This window comes from Nicotiana attenuata, unplaced genomic scaffold, assembly GCF_001879085.1.
Source record: "Nicotiana attenuata strain UT unplaced genomic scaffold, NIATTr2, whole genome shotgun sequence".
NCBI classification, from domain to species: domain Eukaryota; kingdom Viridiplantae; phylum Streptophyta; class Magnoliopsida; order Solanales; family Solanaceae; genus Nicotiana; species Nicotiana attenuata.
This window is the reverse complement of record NW_017675762.1, coordinates 14,752-28,050: the sequence shown is the minus strand read 5'-3', so window position 1 is coordinate 28,050 and position 13,299 is coordinate 14,752. Positions and strand designations below refer to the sequence as shown.

At 36.6% G+C, this 13,299-nt stretch overlaps 1 long non-coding RNA gene across 1 annotated transcript; it reads right to left on the bottom strand.

Annotated features, from left to right (window-relative positions):
- Positions 1-807: 807 nt before the first annotated feature.
- LOC109220421 lies at positions 808-1,703 on the bottom strand. Its single transcript, XR_002067091.1, has 3 exons — positions 1,545-1,703; positions 1,314-1,430; positions 808-1,189 (listed from the first exon to the last, which is right to left on the bottom strand). It is a non-coding gene; the product is annotated as an uncharacterized LOC109220421 (long non-coding RNA).
- Between the last annotated feature and the right edge of the window lie 11,596 nt (positions 1,704-13,299).

Below are 13,299 nucleotides of genomic sequence, written 5' to 3'. Positions count from 1 at the left end.
AGCTTTAGATGAGAAAAATAGATATATCAGGGATTCTTCCTTAGGTTCAGCACAACACCAACATCTAGATGGCATTTGATAGCCTAATTTCTTCATAAAATCATCAAGAGGCAATTTAGCTTTCCAAACTTTCCACATAAAGAAGAAAATTTTGAATGGTAGCTCCTTTACCCATATCATCTTATATGCCATCATACACTACAACATTATGCATATACAGCTACGAAGTACGTCGTAGCTAAACATGAAAAATTTCGTGGCTGAACACTTTAGCCACAATAATTTTTTCCGTAGCATCCGTAGCTAGATGTAGCGTAACTACAAGTTAGCTACAAACTTTAACATTTCATGGCTAAGGATTAATACTTATTGCTACAAGAATTTTTATGATGTGGCTATATTAATAAAACTTTTTGCCACAAAGAATATATATTTATAGCTAATGATTTTATCTTTTGCCACGATAAATTAGCTTTGTAGCTATCTTCCATACTTTAGATACAAAGGGATATACTGTGGCAAAAGGTGTTATTTATTTAGCTACCAAATTCAAATACATAGCTATGCCCTCATATTAGATTTATATTTAGCTACCAACCCATAATTTTATGGCTATAAATCGCCAAATATCCACGATTAAATATTTTATTATATTTTATTTGGTGAATAGATTTTTATACATTTTATTTTTACTGATCAAAAATTAATTTATTAAAATTTTTAAATATTCCATATACATACATTTTTTTTATCAAACCATAGAAAATACACAGTAATAAACTTTAAATATCACTTATTTTATACAAATTGAAATCTAAATAGTTTAATAAATTAATTCTAAAATATACAATTGTCTATTTACAGTACATAATACACACACTTCCACAAGTATGTAACTCTTGTACAAGAGACATACTAGTAGCTAATATTCAGCTAGATAATAGAAAAAACTTAAAGTCACATTCTTGTCAAACTAATAGGAGTATAATACAAATTATGCACCATTATCTATAATCTATAAAATTATGAAGGTTTCCACATCAAAAGAAAACTAAGTTCTAAGTATTTGATCCGGGAATTTCAGATGTCGCCACCAGATAATCTTCTGCAGTTAAGGATGAAGTACTTTCACTCTTTGCATCAAGGTTGAATCCTTAATCTTCTTGCATTGTATAGATTGAAATGCACCCTATAAATTTAAAAAAATAATAATTAACACAAAAGAATGAGTGAACCAAAAAGCGCATTAATACGAGAATTTTTAGTATACAATAAGAGGAAAAAACTCAAAGCAACAAGATAAGAAAATAAACCTGTATACTTTTTTAAAAACTTTTGAAAGAATTCTCATCTCATTTTTGTAATGTCTTTTCGACGAACTGTGGTTCCTCCCAATATTACATTTTAATTTTTAAAGTCCCACTCAATACCTATCACAATACGACAAAAATATCTATCAAATTGTTAGAATATAAATCCTAAATTTTTAATCAAATAGGTGTATTGGGATCTAAAAATCCTAAAATATATATACATAAATATACCTGAAAAAAAAGAGAAGCCATCGGGCTATCTAGCCAGTGATTCAGCTGGTTTGCTCTCTTCATGTGAAGAGAGACATTGTTGAAGAAGGAAATGGAAAAGGGGGGATGGGGTTGGCGGCAGGGTAGGGAAACAAAGTGAGAATGTTATTAGGTTTGTGAATTTTGGTTTGGGCCAATTGGCCTTTATGCTTCCTTTTATTTCTTAGTTAATATATTACAAATGCCATAAATGCTAGAATTTAGAAACGTAAGTACTACTCCTAACATATGCAAGTAAGTCAGAAAATTGTCTATGTAAAATACAAAAGATCAAATATATAATTTATACTAAATAAAATAAAAATATTAACTTGCATGAAATAAAGATATTCTATATTATATTATATTCTTTATAACTTTTTTTATCCTATACGATATTATTAGTTTTCTTATGTATTCCTATTTCAATTATATTAACTTCTTAATTTTAGCGTTTAAGTAGATTACGTAGTTATTAAGTTATTAAAATAGTATTAAAATAAACCATTAAATAAATAACTTTTCTATTTGTTTCAATTGAGTGTAATTAGCGATAAGTGTACATGGATACAAATATCTGGTCTAAATTTGATATTTTTTATTCAAATCTAATAAAGATTAATTACATACTTAATTAAAATGTATCGAAAATTACAAGTATAATTTTTTAATATGAATTATGATATACTAGTTGTTAGTTTTGTTATACACTGCTATATAACCCATATTAAAATCTTAAATTTTTTTGAAGTAAAACTTAATAATATTGAATTATGTAAATATTATAAAATATCAAATAATAGTCCCAAGAGAAACATGATCCTCTTCCTATATCTTTATCATATTAATTCTCAATTCTTATGTTCGATGTATAATTTAATTTGTGAAATTTAGAAACTTGTATATTTATAATTATTTTTTCTCTGAATTTAAGTGTGTGTGTGTGCGCGCATATATGGTACAAGATTATAGTTGTTTAAATTTTATATAATTAGTCATCCACACATTAATTAGCTATCATTCCATTACATTTAATAAGAATTATAACATAATTAGTTTTCACGTGGACTTAAGTATCAATTAATTTCGTAATTCTTTGTGTAAATAGCTATACCATAATTATATAAAAATTAATGAATTATAATTTCATAAATTTTTTGTAGTGTTAAATATGTTCATTGTATGTATTTTGGAGCTTTGGTCATTTGTTAAAATTAAATGCACCTAAACCATCACAAAGTTCTACAATGTATGAGAACTTATTTTCAAAATGAATCATTAGATATATGAAATTATTCTAGGTATTAAAATACTTAAATATGTTGTGTNTCAAAATTAAGTGCACCAAAACCATCACAAAGTTCTACAATATATGAGAACTTATTTTCAAAATGAATCACTAGATATATGAAATTATTCTAAGTACTTATCAAAAATACTTAAGTGTGTGTATATATATATATATATATATATCAAACAACTCTTAAAGTCTTCAATATATGAGGACTTAATTAAAAATAAATCTTAAATATATAAGAAATTACTCNTCACAAAGTTCTACAATGTATGAGAACTTATTTTCAAAATGAATCATTAGATATATGAAATTATTCTAGGTATTAAAATACTTAAATATGTTGTGTGTGTGTATATATATCTATCTATCTATATATATATATATATATCTATCTATCTATCTATCTATCTCTCTATATATATATATATATCAAACAACTCTTAAAGTCTTCAATATATGAGGACTTAATATATATATATATATATCAAACAACTCTTAAAGTCTTCAATATATGAGGACTTAATTAAAAATAATTCTTAAAATATATAAGAAATTACCCCAAGGAGTTACATAAAAAATAGTTAAGTACAAGACATACATAAATTCTCTATATATGTTAATATATTTTGAATTTTACACCAAATATATATAATTAACGTCCAAATATAAAATNAGTTCGACAGTTTAAAGTTTATTAATACTTCAATTTATACATAATTACTATATTTTCAATTATTTTGAGAAAATCTAACTTCTATAGTTAAAATTGAATTTTTATTACTTAGTGTTTGAGCAACTCCTATTTTTGTCACTGAAATACAAATATTCACCTACAAAATTTTGTACATATAATTTATTGTGGTTAAAATACTATTGTTGCAGTGACAATCCTAACTATACGACCAAAGTTATAATTAACTGGTAAGTTTATCGTCTCTTTAAATTTGTGGCTATTAATTTTGTCATGACAAATAGTTTTAACTTTTATCTAACTATTTTTATTTTAGAAGATAAATATTTGTCTGACTACAAAATGTAGTTCAAATATTTAATGTGGCTAGATTTACCTCGAGGAAAAAAAAATACTGATGAGTTATAAAATTTATCTTATCAATTTTGTGGTATCATTTTAGCATGACAAATAATTGTAGCTACTAAGTCAACCATGGCCATGACTTTTTAGAACTTGAAACAAAATTATTTATTTAGTAACATTTTGATTTAAAAAATTTATTGTGACTAAAAGGTTACTATTGCTATATGAAGTTTTAACTCGTGGCAAAAACTAATGATTAGCTACGAAATTCTATTATAGCAAATAATTTGTGGCTAATTTAACCTATACTGCCATAACTTTTTATAACTTGAAGCAGAGATATTCATTTAGCTACAATATTTTATTTTAAATATTTTATTGTGGCTAAAAAGTTATTATAGCTATAGTAAGTTTCAACTCGTGGCAAAAAATTAATGATTAGCTACGGAATTCAGTTATAGCAATAAATTTGTGGCTATTTATTTAACTACTGCCACAACTTTTTAAAACTTGAAGCAAAAGTATTCATTTAGCTAAAATATTTTGTTTCAAATAATTTATTGTAGCTAAAATGTTACTTTTGCTACAATAACTATTGACGCGTGGCAAAAACTTATGATTAGCTACAAAATTTAATTTGTAACAATAAATTTATAGCTATTTATGTAGCTATTTCCACGATTGTTAGCGAGTATAGCTAATACGAGGAATTAGCTTTACCAACTTAATTTTCGTGGCAAAGAAATTTTATAATTTTGTAAATAGCCACGGAATTCTAATTTGTGTGACTATTATTAGGTATTAGCTATACTTATTAAATTTATAGCAAAAGTTTCGTAGCTATAGATGCATAATGTTGTAGTGATAGGATCTTGTCTCCTTCTCAAGTACTCCCATGCTATCTTCACAGAAAAATTACCTTTAGCTTCAAGCATCCAAAATGGAGTATCCAGAACATTTTTTTGGGAGGGAGGATTTATGTTCTCTATAATGTGCATGGATATATCTTCTGGTAGAGTTTGCAGTAGCTTATCATTATCCCAAGCTCCATTGTCAACTAGATCATTCACATTGATTATATCCTCATCTATGCCAAAGTTCTGAGGAACAAGAAAGTATAGGGGGCCATACCAGTCCAGTTATCATACCAAAACATAGATGATCGCATTCTCACCTTATCTGATGCTCTATCAAATCTCTGTATTCTAGCATTTTCCTCCATACATGGGAACCTCTCCTCCATGGCACAATTACTGCATTTAACTTCTTGCAGTATTTCTGACACATAAATGAGCTCTATAGACTAGGTTTAGTCCTGGAATTCCACCAGAGCTTGCAAAAAAATGCTTTGGAGACATCATGTAATGACCTAAATCCTATCCCTCCTTCCTCACATGGCATACACAAACTAGTCCATGATGCCCAATGCCTACTATGTCCTCCCACAGTACTGCTCCAAAAGAATTGAGCAAAGATCTTGTGTAACCAATTTATCACATAATTAGGAGGATTCACTGCAGACAACAAGTGCAGTGGCATACTTTGCAGAACACTAGAAATCAGAACAGCTCTCCCTCCAATAGATAACATCTTCCCCTTCCATACTTGTAGCCTGTCCAGCACCTTTGATATCATAGGTTGATAATATTCAAGTTTCCTCCTTGCATAGAAAATAGGACATCCCAAATAAGTGAAGGGAAAATCCTGCCTCCCTATTCCTGTTATCCTTTCAACCTTTCTAACAACCTCCAGGTCAGTTGAATGGTGCATATATACAGCTGATTTACTTCTGTTTATCAACTGACCTGAAGCAGCTTCATATAAGTGAAGGATTTCCATCACCAACCTCAAGGATGTAGCATCTGATGAGGAAAAGATGATGGTATCATCTGCATAGGCTAGATGATTAATTTTTTGACTCCACTTGGGAAGTCCAAATCCACAGAAATAAAGGTTCAGATGTAATGAATTTAGACCCCTTGAATGTGCTTCAGCTGCTATGATGAACAATGTTGGAGATAAAGGATCTCCTTGCTTAACACCTCTAGAAGATTTAAAGAACCCATGGGCTTGGCCATTAACTAATATGGAGTACCAGTTATTGCCAATCAAGTCAAAGATCAACCCAATGAATCTTTCACAAAAACCAAATTTCCTCAGCATCTTGGTTAGAAACAGCCATGATACCCTGTCATAAGCCTTAGTCATATCAAGTTTGATCACCACATTTGGCCCCGCCCTTGTTCTAAGCCTAATATCTGTTATTATCTCCTGAGTTAACAGAATATTTTCTACCATACTCCTCCCTTTCACAAAGCCTGCTTGTTCTTCTGAAATTATACCAGGTAATAACTCTACGAATCTTTCATGAATGACCCTAGAAAATATCTTGTTTACAAAATTACTAAGGTTTATAGGCCTCAGATCAGAAAATGTACTAATCTCTTTCTTCTTTGGTAGTAGAACCAGGTTGGTGTGAGTCACACTTTTAGGTAATTGCTGACCATTGAAGAATGCAAGAACCATTTCATATATGTCATCCCCCACTATATCCCAGCAGGTTTGATAGAATGCTCCAGTGTAGCCATCAGGTCCTCCTGCTGAATCTCCATTTAAATCAAAGACTGCCCTTTTCACTTCTTCTTTAGTAGGATTTGCTACCAGCTTCTCATTCTGCTCCTCCACAATCAACCTAGCTATTTTATTTCACTATTTCGGTTATCAGTTATTTCTTCTGCAAATGTTGTTTATTTTTTGCATTGTTAAGCTTACCTAGTCGTAGAGACTAGGTGCCGTCACGATGGTTCACGGAGGGCGAACCGAGGTTGTGACAGATGGGTTCTTGATTGACTGTTTGAATGTGTTTATATATTGTGGAACGGGCCGAACGCCTCGGTAGATTAAATAGATGCTTCTATGGTTCGCGCCATTCGACCCTCTGGCAGTGCGCAGTTTAAATATTGTTGGATCGTGCCATACGACCTCGGTATGATTTGCGCATGCTTGTATTGCTTGCCTTATAATTCATTGATGGTTGTATTTGTTCTCCCTGGCCTGAGATAAATGTATAAAAATGATGAAAATAAATTTGGGAATTTCCTATAGACGAAAGAAATTGTTTACTTGCCTCATGCTATTGAGTTACAACCATTTTTATGAAAAATCCTCGTCTTACTATATTATTGATATATTATTATTGGACCACTAGTAAGTGTCGAAGTCTACCTATCGTCTCTACTTCTTCGAGATTAGACGGGATACTTACTGAGTACACGTTGTTTTGTGTACTCATGCTACACTTGCTGTGCATTTTTGTTGCACAGGCACATGTACCTCTAGCGGCCTAATGGGCATAGCAGCATGGATGATACGGAGACTTAGGTGAGCTATATCTCTCGAGGCGACCCGCAGCCGGCATAATCTCTTTCAGTGTAGAGTATTTACCTTCTGTCCAATTTGTATCCCAGACAGTCATTGTACTTCATTGATTTTCCTAGAAATAGCCCATGCACTTGTGACACCGGGTTCTGGGATGATTATGGGATTATTCAATATTTAGTTTGTTAAATACATCATCTTACTTCAATAAAATTCATTATTTATCGTTTAATGTATAAGAGAAATGATTACAATAAATACTAAAATGGGAATTTAATTAACTTCTTGGTGTTGGCTTGCCTGACAGTGGTGTCCGGCGCCATCACGACCCTTAGTGGAATTTGGGTCGTGACAACATGGTATCAGAGCACTAGGTTCCCTTAGGTCTCACGAGTCATGAGCAAGTCTAGTAGAGTCTCGTGGATCGGTATGGATACATCTGTACTTATCTTCGAGAGGCTACAGGGCTGTTAGGAGCACTTCCCTTCTTGATTTCCTCATCGTGCGATTTGATTCCCTTTGAGGCTTATGCCTTCATTTCCTTTTCATTCAATCTTATGCAATGCGAAGCGCTGGTCATGAATCGGCGAGTGAGTAATTGTAATGGTACTACGTATGTGGTGCAAGATATTTCTCCCTGCGTGATGGTTTGAGCAATTATCGTCGCCTTGTGGAAGGATATTCTGTCGTTTTAGCTCAGTAGCTGTACTTCTGAGACCTCTAAGGCTAGGCACAAGTTTCCATGATGCTCATGAACGGTTGTCGCGCAGTATCGATGTGATGGTAGGATGTTTGCCTACGTGTCGGGGCAGTGAATGACCTGAAGGGAGGTTTACTCAGTGCATGATTCAGAGATTGGGTATTTTATTCCCGGCGGAGGAAAGCAATCGGGCTAAGAATGTTCATATTTGGATTGATGGAGTAACGAGCCTTGGTGTTTTCAAGTGCGGTGGAATTTTCACCTGCAACGTGATGTCTTCATCCCCGATTGAATGTGTTAAGTTTGTCGGTGTTATGATCTTCTTCAATTCGCCTTTAGGCAGGGTATTGTGAAATGGTGTCAGGGAACGGCTGTCATAGATCGCGGGGTGCGGTGGTTCAGGATTGGATTGGTGTTTCTAATGCCAACGACTCAGGAAAGATGATCTTCAGAAAGGTTTAGAGTTAATAGCAGTCTGTTGGTTCAGGTACTATCGAGATAGGTTTTGATCTAAGGCATCAATTGAGCAGCAAAGGATGAGGAAAGATGTGTGGGAAGTGTCATGCGGTGGTTAAACTTCGAGAAGGACAGGTGTAAGAAGCGGAGGTCCAGTAGTTTCTTAAAGAAGTGAGTTTGCCCAAAGCGGGAGAGTGGCAGAGTAGCATACGGGATCAGTGGTAGGATAACTACTCGCCCGGGGAAAGAGTCTAGAGTGAATTGGGAATTTTAGTGGACGATGATTGGGTCTACGGGCTCAATTCGAAACATTAGCTGGTATACGGCAGGAGATTGGATATGACGGAAAGAATTTGCTTGATATGAAGAAGGATACATCATGACTTTAGATAAGAAGATATTATCGCACATTTAGTTGATGTTCACAAGGAGTGAATGGATTTATGCAGCTGGTGGATGAGCACGAGCCCAGGACAGGTTATTGGTGTCCTAGTGACGGTACCCTGTGCAGCGACGTTGGAAGATGTTGGTAGGTAATTTCCACAGGTGGGATATCTCCTATGAGCAGGTCAGCGGTCGCGTGGTTGGCGAAGCTTCTGCGGAGGATTTCACTGACTATCTAGTAAGGAGTTGAATATGTGAATGTTGCTAGAAATTCAGAGTGTTCATGAAATGCTAAGAGAAGGATTTCGAGGAATTTGGTGGGTTGGTTGTGTAAGATCATGTCAACAATGAAGAAAGAATCTTGGTGGGTTCCAGGGTTGTGTAATTGTAGCTTTAAGCTAAGTGGGAGAGTCCCACCACCTAGGATTGGGTTGCATGGTTATCTACTTGTGAGGTTTTGGGTTCTCGACGTATTGGTAAGTTATTTCGGCTAAGGGAAAAGAACATAAGTGGTGATTCGAGCAAAGGAATTGGTGAAGGTGTGCTATAGTTGGCCTTGTTGGCTCATGTTCAGGCTTTGTCAAGACTCGGGATTTGTGTCTTGTATGGAGGTGATTTTCAAGGAAGTGATTGAACCGGGTGCTCTAGGGGGGTGGTTGTTCGTGTGCTAGCAGAACCTTGGGGGTTGATTACATTCGGGACCAAGCCCGAGTGGGTGACTCTCAACAACGGTCCTAGTGAATTCAAAGGTTAAAAATGCGGTGCCTAAGGATTCAAGCCCGCAGTATGGTTAAGAATCAAGCTTTTGTAGCAGATTATGATAAGAGGCTCGAAATGATCTATGATGTTTTCGACTAGCAGTGTAGCATCTGGAGGAAAAAGAGAAAAGGGCTTCGGATTGATGGAGGAATTATCAGAATGGGTGCATCCGTTGAAGACGTGAATGTGCGTGCAAGGAGGGTATGAAACAGTTCATGGTCTTGGAGACAATGTGGTCTTATGGAATGGGGTCACTCAAGATGAGTGCGGATCTAGGTTGGTGATGTAAGGAATGGAGCTAATGTTATTTCTAAGGCAGGTTAAGGATGAATTAAAAGAAGTTAGATTGGTCAGCCATGGTTGAATTGGCACAGTAGTGGCGGTATATGCGAGGCTCGACGGTCGTCGTAATTGATTATATTTGGAAGTATTCAAGTATTATGGATTGTCCTGTGTAGGCGGATCCCGGAGGGGTTATGGTGGTATAGACCACTACTTGCGGATTGAATGTTCTACGGTTATGAGGAGTTACTCGCGTATTACTATGGTTCTCTTGGAATGAGTTAAGTAAAAGGTTTCTGTATGATGAAGTGTATACTCTATTAGTGGTTCAGGAGTTATGATGAATTCCTTATATTGTTGCATATTGGCAAGTTAGATGCAGTGAGCAGTATGAAAATTAAAAGTGAGGAACCGAGATTGCGGTTCGGTGTTGGCAAGGTTGTCACGAGCTCTGATGAGCAGGAAAAAGGGACTTGAATGCTTAGAGTAGGTTGGTATTGTCTTCAGCGTCACCTGAGATCGGCATTTTGTGTCGGAGGCTTTGCATCCTGGTTAAGGATTCTTGATCTCTTTGCAGCGTTAGTACGGCCGGTGGTATGGATGTAGAGACTTGTTATCAATTACGGAAGGTCGTGGGAGCGTGGCCCGCGGGAAGGTTGTATAAGTGTGGCACGTAGTTACTTGATTGACCGAAGAATTAAACCAAGTATGAAGATTGTGGTGATATCGTTAATTTGAGAATTGATGCCTGGAGGCACTCGATTTATTGGGTTGTGGACTATGGAGGATTACTCCGGTTATGATGGTTGTTCTTTTGTGTTATGGGAAAAAGGGGGTTGTTATGGACCCAGGAAAGATTATGGACCTAGTTCGGTACGATCAGAATCGGCTTGAGGTCTGTGAATGGGTTTAAGTATGAATATGGGCTCTATATCAGGCCGAATGTGTTCATTTCAGCATAGCTCTCCTTATGGAGGAGTATTCGGATGTTGGATGTTATTTCGTCGTCGGCTATTTCATGTAATGTCATATTGTGCCGTGTGAGTTGTGAACGACTCGATAATTTTCTTATGTGTTGAGGTTCCGCGTAGTGATGGTGTTGTGTGAGCAGGATGGTTCTTTATTTTCAGAACATATATCGCACCTCAGTTGTGCTTGAGTTTGTTAGCTTATGGCGTTATATTTCTCCCTAGGGGGGTATTATGCACTTAGCGTGCTGGTGACCGATGTTTGGTATTTTGTTGTAATGAGCAATTTAGCTCGGTGTGTATCTCCTTATATGAATTTTATGTGTGGATCGGTTGGCACTCCGTCATGGGTATGTTGTTTGGATCGGGTTGCACGCCACAACAGTGTGATGCTGAGTACAGTTCCCTATACCTGTTTTTGTGTGTTTTGTTTCCCATTTTCTGAGGGAAGTTCATATCAGTCGCGTGTGTTGAGTAGTCCCTTCTTGAGTTCGTTTTCCTTATGTATCGTGTTCGAGCTTGCAGCCTATTGGCACGTTACGACATCATAGGGGACTTTTGATCATGATCGGGGTGGTTTGTTTCCTGAGCAGTTCGTACTGGGCGAGACAAGGTTAATGGATCCAGGATCAGCGCAATCAGATTATATTAAGTATATTAAGGAGCAAACACCATTATTTGGTTCAGATTGAGGTAATGATTCTTGACAGGAGTATAGACTCAACGATTTGTTGACTCGGCAGTTCGTTGTGAATTTCGGCATGTCTCTTCCGTCGTGGCGGTATCGTAAGAGTTGGAACAAGACTTATATATGTCATGAGGTGCATTATGAGTATCATGATCAGAGAAAGCTGTTATGGTCCTGTGAATGATGTGGTACGTGGTGAGAATTGAGCAGAGGTATACAGTCGTGTTTTGGTGCATCGTGTAGTGATTGATACGGTGTTCATATATTAAAAGCAGGCCTGGCAGAGAATTTCGGATGTTGAAATTGGTCTTTAAAGCCCATTTTCCTAAACGAAAAGAGGTTATCTTCAGATTTGATCGAGCTAATGTGCTCAACTGAGTTGTGGTAGCATAGGTAGGTGCACGAGGTGTTACACAATGATTTCGGACAACTCCAGTGCAAGTCTCAGCACGTTCGAGGACGAACGTATGTGTAAGTGGGAGAGAATGTAACGACCAGACCGATCGTTTTGAGCTCTAGCACGTCGTTCAACAGTTTGAGGTCGTGAGCAGCTTCACATCAAGTATTATGACTTGTACGCATGGTCGGAATAGAATTTCGAGAAGTTCGGAATTGATTTGGAAAGAAAATTCTCATTTAGGAAGCTCTAAGTTGGAGGAATTGATAAGGATTGGATTTTTGAGTAAACAACCCTCGGAATCGGAATTTGAAGGTTCCGGCAGGTTCGTATGATGATTTTGGACTTGGGCGTATGTCCGGATCGGGTTTTGGATGAACCGGGAGCGTTTCGGCGCCTATTGTGGAAGTTAACATTTTGGAAGAATTTCATAAGTTTGGGTTGAAGTGTATTTCAGTGTTATCGATGTCCGTTTGGGATTCCGAGTCTGGGAATAGCTCCGTATGGTAATTATGGTATTAGGGGCGTGATCGGAAGTGGATTTGGAGATCCGTAGGGCATTTTGGAGTCATTTGGCTAAAGTTAAAAATTTGAAGGTTTTTGAGAAGTTTGACCGCAAGTGGACTTTTTGATATCGGGGTCGGATTCCGATTCCGGAAGTTGGAGTAGGTCCGTGATGTCGAATATGACTTATGTACAAAATATAAGGTCAGTCGGAGGTGATTTGATAGGTTTTCGCATCGAATGAAGAAGTTTGAAGTTCTAAAGTTCATCAAGTTTGATATGGGGTGTGAATTATGATTTTAGCGTTGTTTGATGTGATTTGAGGCCTCGAGCAGGTCTGCGTTATGTTATGGGACTGGTTGGTGTGATGGGACGGGGTCCCGGGGGCCTCGGGTGGATTTCGGGTGGTTAACGGATCAATTTTGGAATTTGAAGAAGAAGTGATGAGCTGCCTTCTGGTGTAACCGCACCTGCGAGGCTTGGGCTGCAGGTGCGGAGCCGCAGAAGCGGCCTAGAAGTCGCAGAAGCGGAACATGGCCGCCCAGGTGAAGGACCGCAGGTGCGAGGCATTGACCGCATCTGCGCAAGCACAGAAGCGAGAAGGAAGACCGCAGAAGCGATAATGGGCGCAGGTGCAAAGGAGACTCCGCAAAAGCGAACTCGCAGAAGCGGCGAGGAGTCCGCAGGTGCGGAAGTTGCTGGGCAGAATGCATTAAATAGCGGGGTTTGGCCATTTTGCTCATTTTTCTCTATTTTTGGGCGATTTTGGAGCTTCTTGAGAGGGGGCTTCCACCTAGCAACTTGGAGGTAAGTTAATCCTACCTATTATGAGTCAAATACATTGATTATGTGTAGATTTTAACATGGAAATTAGTAGAAAACTTGGGG